At 33.0% G+C, this 12,717-nt stretch overlaps 1 protein-coding gene across 3 annotated transcripts in view; it reads left to right on the top strand.

The window, feature by feature from the left end:
• LOC137250502 (inactive dipeptidyl peptidase 10) overlaps positions 1 to 12,717 on the top strand; it is a 768,065-nt gene that overhangs the window by 246,098 nt on the left and 509,250 nt on the right. Inside the window, exon 1 of one of the 3 annotated variants that reach the window (XM_067783412.1) lies at positions 3,516 to 3,881. The exons of 1 other annotated variant lie outside the window; for it this stretch is intronic. The gene's annotated coding sequence lies outside the window, so the exon portion shown is untranslated. Of the gene's footprint in view, positions 1 to 3,515; positions 3,882 to 4,564; positions 4,706 to 12,717 lie in introns of those variants that run through there. One more of the 3 variants, XM_067783413.1, reaches the window with a different exon arrangement.

The raw sequence follows: 12,717 nt of genomic DNA, 5'->3' as shown, positions 1-12,717 counted from the left end.
CAATTCCAAGCAGATTTGATTTAACAAGGAAAAGTTAGGTATATGTATTAGGGTGGGTCGATTTGTATGGACGAAAGTTAACGGATATCGCGCCATCGATTTTCGGTAAAGAAAATTCCACTAAGCACACCCAAAAAAATAAATTTTTTTTTTTTTCAAAAAACTTTTATCGAAAACGTTTGTAGCGAACATTTTTAGGTCGGACACTGTATACACGAAAATTTTACAATCAAATGAAAATTTGGTTTGTGGTTAATGGAAAAACTTTAAAAATCAAAGTCGAAAAAAAGAAATTTCCTAGGATTGAGAATTATTTTTTTGGGTATGCCTAGTGGAACTTTTTTTTCCTGAGCCCAAATCCTATCGAAAAATCGATGGCGCGAATCGATTAATAAATCGACCCAGTCTAATGTGTATGCTTTGCCAAATGCAAGCTTATACTTAAACAGTACATATACCGCCAAGCGTACGAAAGTTGGCTACCAACTTTATGGTGTCGAAAATGTATCCTGATCAAAATGAGACTTTAAGAAATCTCTTCAAGTTTCTTAAGTAGGGAAAGTAGGGATTACCATGTTTGTGGGATTACCAACTTGACAAAATCTTACTTGTTCACAAGCAGAAATCCTACAAGTGCCTGATCTTACATGATGTTCGTGTTGTAAAAATTACGAAGCCTAAGTAAAAGGAACTGGGAGAAATTTTCTGCATAATATGCACTCTGTGATGGATTATGACTTCAATGACTTGGTAATGGTGTCTTATCGTAGTATTACAATGGGCATACTGAGATTGACCAATGTTCAACGGCTCCAACCAAACCTAATTAAATAATTTCTACTGCATTTCATTTAAATTAAAGCAAATATAAAAATTTTCTACAAACTGGACATGCTCGTAAAATTTTATTACATAGATATTATTCTTGCTGCCAACGTGTGGGTAGTTTATTACCTCGTTGTGCATGTCATTTGCATTGCACACTCATTATTCTTTATGATTTTCGTATGCAAATTAGAGTATAAAAAGTTATTGCTTTTCACATACAAATGTATTTGACTTAAACAGATCCAAAAAAATAACTCTTTCAAAAGACTCTCAGCCCATGTAGGGACTTTCATCTCCATCGTCGTCCTAATAATCTATCTTCATTTTCCTTGCCCTCCTTTTGTAACCTGACAACATATGTATTTGGGCTGCAAATTATAAAACTCTTCACCGTTTGGTATAAGAGTTTCTATAAGACAAAACTTTCACCTCATATGGTGTCGATTTCATATGCCAGCTGTTGAATCTAGCTTTCTACTTTAAAATTTACGCATTCTGGTGAACTATTTAGTCGCGTCATGTTGTTATTGTTGTAGAGTCAAAGACGCTCCCCGACGGTTTTGGGGTGTTCCATCGATGTTGACGTTCCTTTGCCGGATAAAGATCTTGCACGTTCAGGTAACAAGAACCGTTAAGGTGCAAATTTTACATTTTTGCATGACCACATTTAACATTCTAAGCCATAACGCCCCCACTCCCACCCCACTCACCAGTTCCATGAGGTAGGTGAATTTAACAATTGGGTTGAGAATCTATAAATTGCACTTGCAACCACTTGAGAGGGTTGATATATACTATCCCTTAAATTATTTCGGTATTTTAGTCGCTTATTATGACAGGCATATCCGCCGCAGGCATATTCCAAGCCCCCTAATCCGCTGCGGGTCATCAAAATTCGTTTTCGATTGCTATCACTCAGTCTGTTACACTTTACTACCATAACCAAAACCTCACTACTGGTGTGGTTTCCAAGTACATGACCAAATATATGGTGTGTAGACATGCAATTACAAATTTATACTCGTAGCCATGTCGACTTCTTATTAAATGCTCTAGTTGCTTTATCAAAAATATCCTGGAATAAAAGGAGGCATTAAAGAAATTTTGCTCCTGCCGGACCATGCATCTTTACTGATACTCATACCGATAGGATGCGCATTGGATCTTAAAATTATTGCCGCAGCTGCAGTTGTAGTGAGAAGGAGTAAAGTATGCTGCACATGCCGGCCACTGTCTGGCACTAAGTGGAAAGGGTTTAGATGCTCAGTCAATCGCATTTCATTGATATTGCCGAAGTATCGAAGCTCGAAATAAGGGTGATAGTAACGTTTATTGACTCCAAGTAGTGTTTCGATCCGCGGCAGCTGGCACAGTAAGGGTTAAGTAGCGTTTAAGGTACAACAATGGGCCCGCTTTTGGCCTAAGTGCCGAGCTGGGTATGCAACAAATTGGGCCAAATCTTTAAAGCTAACTTTTTTTACGGATATGTGTGCTAGAAGTGAGGTACTCTTTTGTTGTTCTTTTAATAAATTACGATTAATTTTTTTTTTCTTTAAAGGACATCTACTTCACTTTCTTAAGATGTTTTATTTTATGAATTTATGTAGAACGGAAATTTTTTCATTTTTTTATCGTTGTGTGTGAACACTGAATGTGAAAAATCAAAAAGGTTTAGAAATCTAGTTATAAGGAACATACGTTAGTTTACTTACCCAATAACCAAGAATCACAACAGAGAGCACATTCGTGCTTTTGGCAAGAGGGCAAGGATATCCAAATTTGACTAAACACCACTTAACTTAAAATTTAAAACGTTGAAGGTCCTATTTTCTTTGAGAATTTCAACTTTTTTAATAAAAATTTATAATAACGGTCGGCTTGTGCTTTTTGCGTATAAAATACCTTTGCGTATAATCTCCCTCTAAATTTGTAGGCTATGGCGTATACGCAACATTTTGAAATGAATCAAAGTGATAGCATCAGTGGTAAATAACGTATTTATTCAAAAGCAAGCAAGCTTAATACCAATTCGCATAAATTACAGAGGCTTGAACGATAGATATCATGAGCCGAAAGTTTGCTTTGCTTGCCTAAGTAAAATTTCAATCTTACCTGCCTCAGCTTTCACTTAATTTATGTGCCCCATTTACTCTTAAGTTTTACATGCAACGTTAGCTAATTTGGTTTAATACACGCCACACTAGGGCAGCAGATAACATCACTTTAAAACAAAACTTAGCATAGCCACGTGTCTGTATATGCAAAAAGTACGTATGTATATGCAAAAAGATATCTATGTATGTTCGTGTGTGTATACCAAAGTCCTTTGGGTACCATGCTACACGAGTATTTCACATAATTCAGTTATAAATCTGCCGACAGCATAGCAATGTTTGGCATGCACTTAAGCTTCTCTATCAGCCTCACTTACATTCTCGACCACCTTGCAAAATATATATACACTTTACTTACCGCAACTTGAATTTTGTTTATGTTTATACACAAGTTTTGGTGCAATTTTGTTTTGCTAAGCTCTTTCTTCCACTAAATATATGTGAGGTGTGTTTCAGCACGTGATACGCGCCCGATATACAGCCACACCATTTCAAAAAAAAATATATATATAAAAATGTAAAAGCTCTACGTACAAAGTGCTGGCACTCCCACGAAAGCTACGGCGAATTCACGCACAGCTGTTCAACGACCTCCGCACGAAGATGTGCGTTATAATGTTGTGCCGCATCCACTGCAAAATTCAATCACAAATCTCATATCTTTGAAATTTAGTTCTTCGTCAGCTTTTGTCAGTTGCGCATGCATAACGGTAGATTAAAGCAGTAATGTGGCTGCAGGCCGCTAACAAAGTGACAGTTTGATTTGAAAATATATATATATATATATATATATGATGTCTATTCAAAAAATATTAAACTTAAAAAAGTGTTCATAGTAAATGAGATCTAACTTCAGCATAAACTTTTTATTGGCAAAAAAAATTTAAATGAATAAAATAATTAAAAAAAATAAACAAATTTTAAAATTAAAACAAATAGGTAAACACGAAAACTTTAAAATGAAGTAAACCAAAATCTCTATTCTAATTACTACAAATTATCTAATTCAAAGTTGAAAAGTTTCAAAGAGAAATTTTAAATATCACAACGTTACCAAAAATCAACAGTTTTTTTTCTTTTTTTTTTTTTTTGTTCAAGGTGAAAAAGTGTTATTTCAAAAATTTAACACAATATTTAATTTAAAAAAATTTTAACTATGAAATAGTGAAAAAGTTCGGTCAGTAATTTTTGAGTAATAAAATTACTCAAACCAGATTCAAAGATAAATTTAATTTTAAAAATATTTCACAACTCAAAACAAAAAAGAATACAAAATAATGTGTAAAATAAATTTAAAACAAGTAAGAACGGGACTGTCTTCGGCTGTGCCGAAGACTTCATACCTTTCATGAATGGGGCTGAACAATAATCTTATCCCGTTCGTAATCTCCGAATAATCGGATGTATAAGATAAGAAATATATAGTGAACAGATCTACATACCTTAACGATTTTTAAGATAAATATAAAATAAAAAACAGGTAGGTACTTTGTGTGAGGATGCAACGTTTCAGGTTTTTTGTGGTCTGTATGTAAAAACTATGACCACGAATCACGTATTTCAACAATATATGACGTAAACGTAACTATTTGGTGAAATTTGATGAATTTTGAAGCTTCTAGCCGTAAAAAAGGGGCAAAAATGACAGTTTATATGAAGTATATAATATATATACCACCGATCTCAATGATTTTTTCAGGCAAAAATATGTGAAATATACGAAAGTATATGGTGCAGTTTGAAGCTTCAATCCGTTAAATTGGGTAAGATATTACAAAAATCCTCTTTTTCTGAAAAATCGGTTGTATGGAGGATATATGCTATAGTGGTCCGATCCGGTCGGTTCCGACAAATGTCTAATCGGACACCCAAATACACCCGCTCACCAAATTTTATCAAGATATCTCAAAAATTGAGGGACTAGTTTGCATACAAACAGACAGACGGACAGACGGACAGACGGACAGACGGACATAGCTAAATCAACTCAGCTCTTCAACCTGATTATTTCGGTATACTTAATGGTGGGTCTATCTATTTTCCTTTAAGGACTTACAATTTTCGGTTTCGTGACGAAATTAATATACCATTTCATTTTCATGAAAGGTATAAAAACAGGTAGGTACTTTGTGTGAGGATGCAAAGTTTCAGGTTTTTTGTGGTCTGCGTGTAAAAACTATGACTACGAATCACGTATTTCAACAATATATGACGTAAATGTAACAATTTGGTGAAATTTGATGAATTTTGAAGCTTGTAGCCGTAAAAAGGGGGCAAAAATTAGAGTTTTTATGGGGTATATAATATATATACCACCGATCTCTATGATTTTTTCAGACAATAATATATGCTATATACGTGAGGATATGGTGAAATTTGAAGCGTGTAGCTGTTAAAATGGGGAAGAAATTGCGCAAAGTTTCTTATCTGAACAATCGGTTGTATGAGATATATATTATATATACCACCGGTATCTATGATTTTCTCAGACAACAATATATGCTATACACGTAAGCATTTAGTGAAATTTGAACATATCTAAACGATTTTTAAGATAAATATAAAATAAAAAATATGTAGGTAATCTGTGTGAGGATGCAAAGCTTCACGTTTTTTGTGGTCTGTATGTAAAAAATATGACTACAAATCACGTATTTCAAAAATATATGACGTAGACGTAACTATTTGATGAAATTTGATGAATTTTGAAGCTTCTAGCTGTAAAAAAGGGGCAAAAATGACAGTTTATATGAAGTATATAATATATATACCACCGATCTCAATGATTTTTTCAGACATCAGTATATGCTATACACGTAAGCATTTGGTGAAATTTGAAGCTTCTAGCTGTTAAAATGGGGCCGAAATCGTAAAAAAAATATATATACTATATATATATACTATATATACCATCATATATATATTATATATATCACCGATCTCTATGATTTTTTGACACAAGAATACATACTATGTACGTAAGCAATCGGTGAAATTTGAAGCTTATAGCTGTTAAAATGGGGTAGAAATTGCGAAAAGTTTCTTATCTGAACAATCGGTTGTATGAGATATATACTATATATACAACCGATCTCTATGATTTTTTCAGACAACAATATATGCTATATACGTAAGCAATCGGTGAAATTTAAAGCTTATAGCTGTTAAAATGGGGTAGAAATTGCGAAAAGTTTCTTATCTGAACAATCGGTTGTATGAGATATATACTATATATACAACCGATCTCTATGATTTTTTCAGACAACAATATATGCTATATACGTAAGCAATCGGTGAAATTTGAAGCTTATAGCTGTTAAAATGGGGTAGAAATTGCGAAAAGTTTCTTATCTGAACAATCGGTTGTATGAGATATATACACTATATACAACCGATCTCTATGATTTTTTCAGACAACAATATATGCTATATACGTAAGCAATTGGTGAAATTTGAAGCTTATAGCTGTTAAAATGGGGCAGAAATTGCGAAAAGTTTCTTATCTGAACAATCGGTTGTATGAGATATATACAATATATACAACCGATCTCTATGATTTTTTCAGACAACAATATATACTATATACGTAAGTATTCGGTGAAACTTGAAGCTTCTAGCTGTTAAAATGGGGCTAAAATTTGCGAAAATATATATATATATATATATACTATATATATACTATATATACCACCATATATATACTATATATACCACCGATCTTTATGATTTTTTCAGACAACAATATATGCTATATACGTAAGCATTCGTTGAAATTTGAAGCCTCTAGCTCTTAAAATAGGGCAGTAACTACGAAAAGTTCCTTATCTCAACAATCGGTTGTGGGGGATATATACTATATATACGACCGATCTCATCAATTTTTTCAGGCAAAAATATGTGCAATATACGAAAGTATATGGTGCAGTTTGAAGCTTCAATCCGTTAAATTGGGTAAGATATTACAAAAATCCTCTTTTTCTGAAAAATCGGTTGTATGGAGGATATATGCTATAGTGGTCCGATCCGGTCGGTTCCGACAAATGTCTAATCGGACACCCAAATACACCCGCTCACCAAATTTTATCAAGATATCTCCAAAATTGAGGGACTAGTTTGCATACAAACAGACAGACGGACAGACGGACAGACGGACAGACGGACATGGCTAAATCAACTCAGCTCTTCAACCTGATTATTTCGGTATACTTAATGGTGGGTCTATCTATTTGCCTTTAAGGACTTACAATTTTCGGTTTCGTGACGAAATTAATATACCATTTCATTTTCATGAAAGGTATAAAAACAGGTAGGTACTTTGTGTGAGGATGCAAAGTTTCAGGTTTTTTGTGGTCTGCGTGTAAAAACTATGACTACGAATCACGTATTTCAACAATATATGACGTAAACGTAACTATTTGGTGAAATTTGAAGAATTTTGAAGCTTGTAGCCGTAAAAAGGGGGCAAAAATTAGAGTTTATATGGGGTATATAATATATATACCACCGATCTCTATGATTTTTTCAGACAACAATATATGCTATATACGTAAGCAATCGGTGAAATTTGAAGCTTATAGCTGTTAAAATGGGGTAGAAATTGCGAAAAGTTTCTTATCTGAACAATCGGTTGTATGAGATATATACTATATATACAACCGATCTCTATGATTTTTCAGACAACAATATATGCTATATACGTAAGCAATCGGTGAAATTTGAAGCTTATAGCTGTTAAAATGGGGTAGAAATTGCGAAAAGTTTCTTATCTGAACAATCGGTTGTATGAGATATATACACTATATACAACCGATCTCTATGATTTTTTCAGACAACAATATATGCTATATACGTAAGCAATTGGTGAAATTTGAAGCTTATAGCTGTTAAAATGGGGCAGAAATTGCGAAAAGTTTCTTATCTGAACAATCGGTTGTATGAGATATATACTATATATACAACCGATCTCTATGATTTTTTCAGACAACAATATATGCTATATACGTAAGTATTCGGTGAAACTTGAAGCTTCTAGCTGTAAAAATGGGGCAAAAATTTGCGAAAATATATATATATATATATATACTATATATATATATACTATATATACCACCATATATATACTATATATACCAGCGATCTTTATGATTTTTTCAGACAACAATATATGCTATATACGTAAGCATTCGTTGAAATTTGAAGCCTCTAGCTCTTAAAATAGGGCAGTAACTACGAAAAGTTCCTTATCTGAACAATCGGTTGTGGGGGATATATACTATATATACGACCGATCTCATCAATTTTTTCAGGCAAAAATATGTGCAATATACGAAAGTATATGGTGCAGTTTGAAGCTTCAATCCGTTAAATTGGGTAAGATATTACAAAAAGCCTCTTTTTCTGAAAAATCAGTTGTATGGAGGATATATGCTATAGTGGTCCGATCCGGTCGGTTCCGACAAATGTCTAATCGGACACCCAAATACACCCGCTCACCAAATTTTATCAAGATATCTCAAAAATTGAGGGACTAGTTTGCATACAAACAGACAGACGGACAGACGGACATGGCTAAATCAACTCAGCTCTTCAACCTGATTATTTCGGTATACTTAATGGTGGGTCTATCTATTTTCCTTTAAGGACTTACAATTTTCGGTTTCGTGACGAAATTAATATACCATTTCATTTTCATGAAAGGTATAAAAATAGGTAGGTAATCTGTGTGAGGATGCAAAGCTTCACGTTTTTTGTGGTCTGTATGTAAAAAATATGACTACGAATCACGTATTTTAAAAATATATGACGTAGACGTAACTATTTGATGAAATTTGATGAATTTTGAAGCTTCTAGCCGTAAAAAAGGGGCAAAAATGACAGTTTATATGAAGTATATAATATATATACCACCGATCTCAATGATTTTTTCAGACATCAGTATATGCTATACACGTAAGCATTTGGTGAAATTTGAAGCTTCTAGCTGTTAAAATGGGGCCGAAATCGTAAAAAAATATATATATACTGTATATATATACTATATATACCATCATATATATATTATATATATCACCGATCTCTATGATTTTTTGACACAAGAATACATACTATATACGTAAGCAATCGGTGAAATTTGAAGCTTATAGCTGTTAAAATGGGGTAGAAATTGCGAAAAGTTTCTTATCTGAACAATCGGTTGTATGAGATATATACTATATATACAACCGATCTCTATGATTTTTTCAGACAACAATATATGCTATATACGTAAGCAATCGGTGAAATTTGAAGCTTATAGCTGTTAAAATGGGGTAGAAATTGCGAAAAGTTTCTTATCTGAACAATCGGTTGTATGAGATATATACTATATATACAACCGATCTCTATGATTTATTCAGACAACAATATATGCTATATACGTAAGCAATCGGTGAAATTTGAAGCTTATAGCTGTTAAAATGGGGTAGAAATTGCGAAAAGTTTCTTATCTGAACAATCGGTTGTATGAGATATATACTATATATACAACCGATCTCTATGATTTTTTCAGACAACAGTATATGCTATATACGTAAGCAATCGGTGAAATTTGAAGCTTATAGCTGTTAAAATGGGGTAGAAATTGCGAAAAGTTTCTTATCTGAACAATCGGTTGTATGAGATATATACACTATATACAACCGATCTCTATGATTTTTTCAGACAACAATATATGCTATATACGTAAGCAATTGGTGAAATTTGAAGCTTATAGCTGTTAAAATGGGGCAGAAATTGCGAAAAGTTTCTTATCTGAACAATCGGTTGTATGAGATATATACTATATATACAACCGATCTCTATGATTTTTTCAGACAACAATATATGCTATATACGTAAGTATTCGGTGAAACTTGAAGCTTCTAGCTGTTAAAATGGGGCTAAAATTTGCGAAAATATATATATATATATATATATATACTATATATATATATACTATATATACCACCATATATATACTATATATACCACCGATCTTTATGATTTTTTCAGACAACAATATATGCTATATACTTAAGCATTCGTTGAAATTTGAAGCCTCTAGCTCTTAAAATAGGGCAGCAACTACGAAAAGTTCCTTATCTGAACAATCGGTTGTGGGGGATATATACTATATATACGACCGATCTCATCAATTTTTTCAGGCAAAAATATGTGCAATATACGAAAGTATATGGTGCAGTTTGAAGCTTCAATCCGTTAAATTGGGTAAGATATTACAAAAATCCTCTTTTTCTGAAAAATCGGTTGTATGGAGGATATATGCTATAGTGGTCCGATCCGGTCGGTTCCGACAAATGTCTAATCGGACACCCAAATACAACCGCTCACCTAATTTTATCAAGATATCTCAAAAATTGAGGGACTAGTTTGCATACAAACAGACAGACGGACAGACGGACAGACGGACATGGCTAAATCAACTCAGCTCTTCAACCTGATTATTTCGGTATACTTAATGGTGGGTCTATCTATTTTCCTTTAAGGACTTACAATTTTCGGTTTCGTGACGAAATTAATATACCATTTCATTTTCATGAAAGGTATAAAAATAGGTAGGTAATCTGTGTGAGGATGCAAAGCTTCACGTTTTTTGTGGTCTGCATGTAAAAACTATGGCTACGAATCACGTATTTCAAAAATATATGACGTAGACGTAACTATTTGATGAAATTTGATGAATTTTGAAGCTTCTAGCCGTAAAAAAGGGGCAAAAATGACAGTTTATATGAAGTATATAATATATATACCACCGATCTCAATGATTTTTTCAGATATCAGTATATGCTATACACGTAAGCATTTGGTGAAATTTGAAGCTTCTAGCTGTTAAAATGGGGCCGAAATCGTAAAAAAAAATATATATACTATATATATATACTATATATACCATCATATATATATTATATATATCACCGATCTCTATGATTTTTTGACACAAGAATACATACTATATACGTAAGCAATCGGTGAAATTTGAAGCTTATAGCTGTTAAAATGGGGTAGAAATTGCGAAAAGTTTCTTATCTGAACAATCGGTTGTATGAGATATATACTATATATACAACCGATCTCTATGATTTTTTCAGACAACAATATATGCTATATACGTAAGCAATCGGTGAAATTTGAAGCTTATAGCTGTTAAAATGGGGTAGAAATTGCGAAAAGTTTCTTATCTGAACAATCGGTTGTATGAGATATATACTATATATACAACCGATCTCTATGATTTTTTCAGACAACAATATATGCTATATACGTAAGCAATCGGTGAAATTTGAAGCTTATAGCTGTTAAAATGGGGTAGAAATTGCGAAAAGTTTCTTATCTGAACAATCGGTTGTATGAGATATATACTATATATACAACCGATCTCTATGATTTATTCAGACAACAATATATGCTATATACGTAAGCAATCGGTGAAATTTGAAGCTTATAGCTGTTAAAATGGGGTAGAAATTGCGAAAAGTTTCTTATCTGAACAATCGGTTGTATGAGATATATACTATATATACAACCGATCTCTATGATTTTTTCAGACAACAATATATGCTATATACGTAAGCAATCCGTGAAATTTGAAGGTTATAGCTGTTAAAATGGGGTAGAAATTGCGAAAAGTTTCTTATCTGAACAATCGGTTGTATGAGATATATACACTATATACAACTGATCTCTATGATTTTTTCAGACAACAATATATGCTATATACGTAAGCAATTGGTCAAATTTGAAGCTTATAGCTGTTAAAATGGGGCAGAAATTTCGAAAAGTTTCTTATCTGAAAAATCGGTTGTATGAGATATATACTATATATACAACCGATCTCTATGATTTTTTCAGACAACAATATATGCTATATACGTAAGTATTCGGTGAAACTTGAAGCTTCTAGCTGTTAAAATGGGGCCAAAATTTGCGAAAATATATATATATATATATATATATATACTATATATATATATACTATATATACCACCATATATATACTATATATACCACCGATCTTTATGATTTTTTCAGACAACAATATATGCTATATACGTAAGCATTCGTTGAAATTTGAAGCCTCTAGCTCTTAAAATAGGGCAGCAACTACGAAAAGTTCCTTATCTGAACAATCGGTTGTGGGGGATATATACTATATATACGACCGATCTCATCAATTTTTTCAGGCAAAAATATGTGCAATATACGAAAGTATATGGTGCAGTTTGAAGCTTCAATCCGTTAAATTGGGTAAGATATTACAAAAATCCTCTTTTTCTGAAAAATCGGTTATATGGAGGATATATGCTATAGTGGTCCGATCCGGTCGGTTCCGACAAATGTCTAATCGGACACCCAAATACACCCGCTCACCAAATTTTATCAAGATATCTCAAAAATTGAGGGACTAGTTTGCATACAAACAGACAGACGGACAGACGGACAGACGGACAGACGGACATGGCTAAATCAACTCAGCTCTTCAACCTGATTATTTCGGTATACTTAATGGTGGGTCTATCTATTTTCCTTTAAGGACTTACAATTTTCGGTTTCGTGACGAAATTAATATACCATTTCATTTTCATGAAAGGTATAAAAATAGGTAGGTAATCTGTGTGAGGATGCAAAGCTTCACGTTTTTTGTGGTCTGCATGTAAAAACTATGGCTACGAATCACGTATTTCAAAAATATATGACGTAGACGTAACTATTTGATGAATTTTGAAGCTTCTAGCCGTAA

Source organism: Eurosta solidaginis, chromosome 4, assembly GCF_040869045.1.
Source record: "Eurosta solidaginis isolate ZX-2024a chromosome 4, ASM4086904v1, whole genome shotgun sequence".
Lineage (NCBI taxonomy): Eukaryota > Metazoa > Arthropoda > Insecta > Diptera > Tephritidae > Eurosta > Eurosta solidaginis.
Note: the sequence above shows the minus strand (reverse complement) of the source record. Positions and strands in the feature narration are given on the sequence as shown.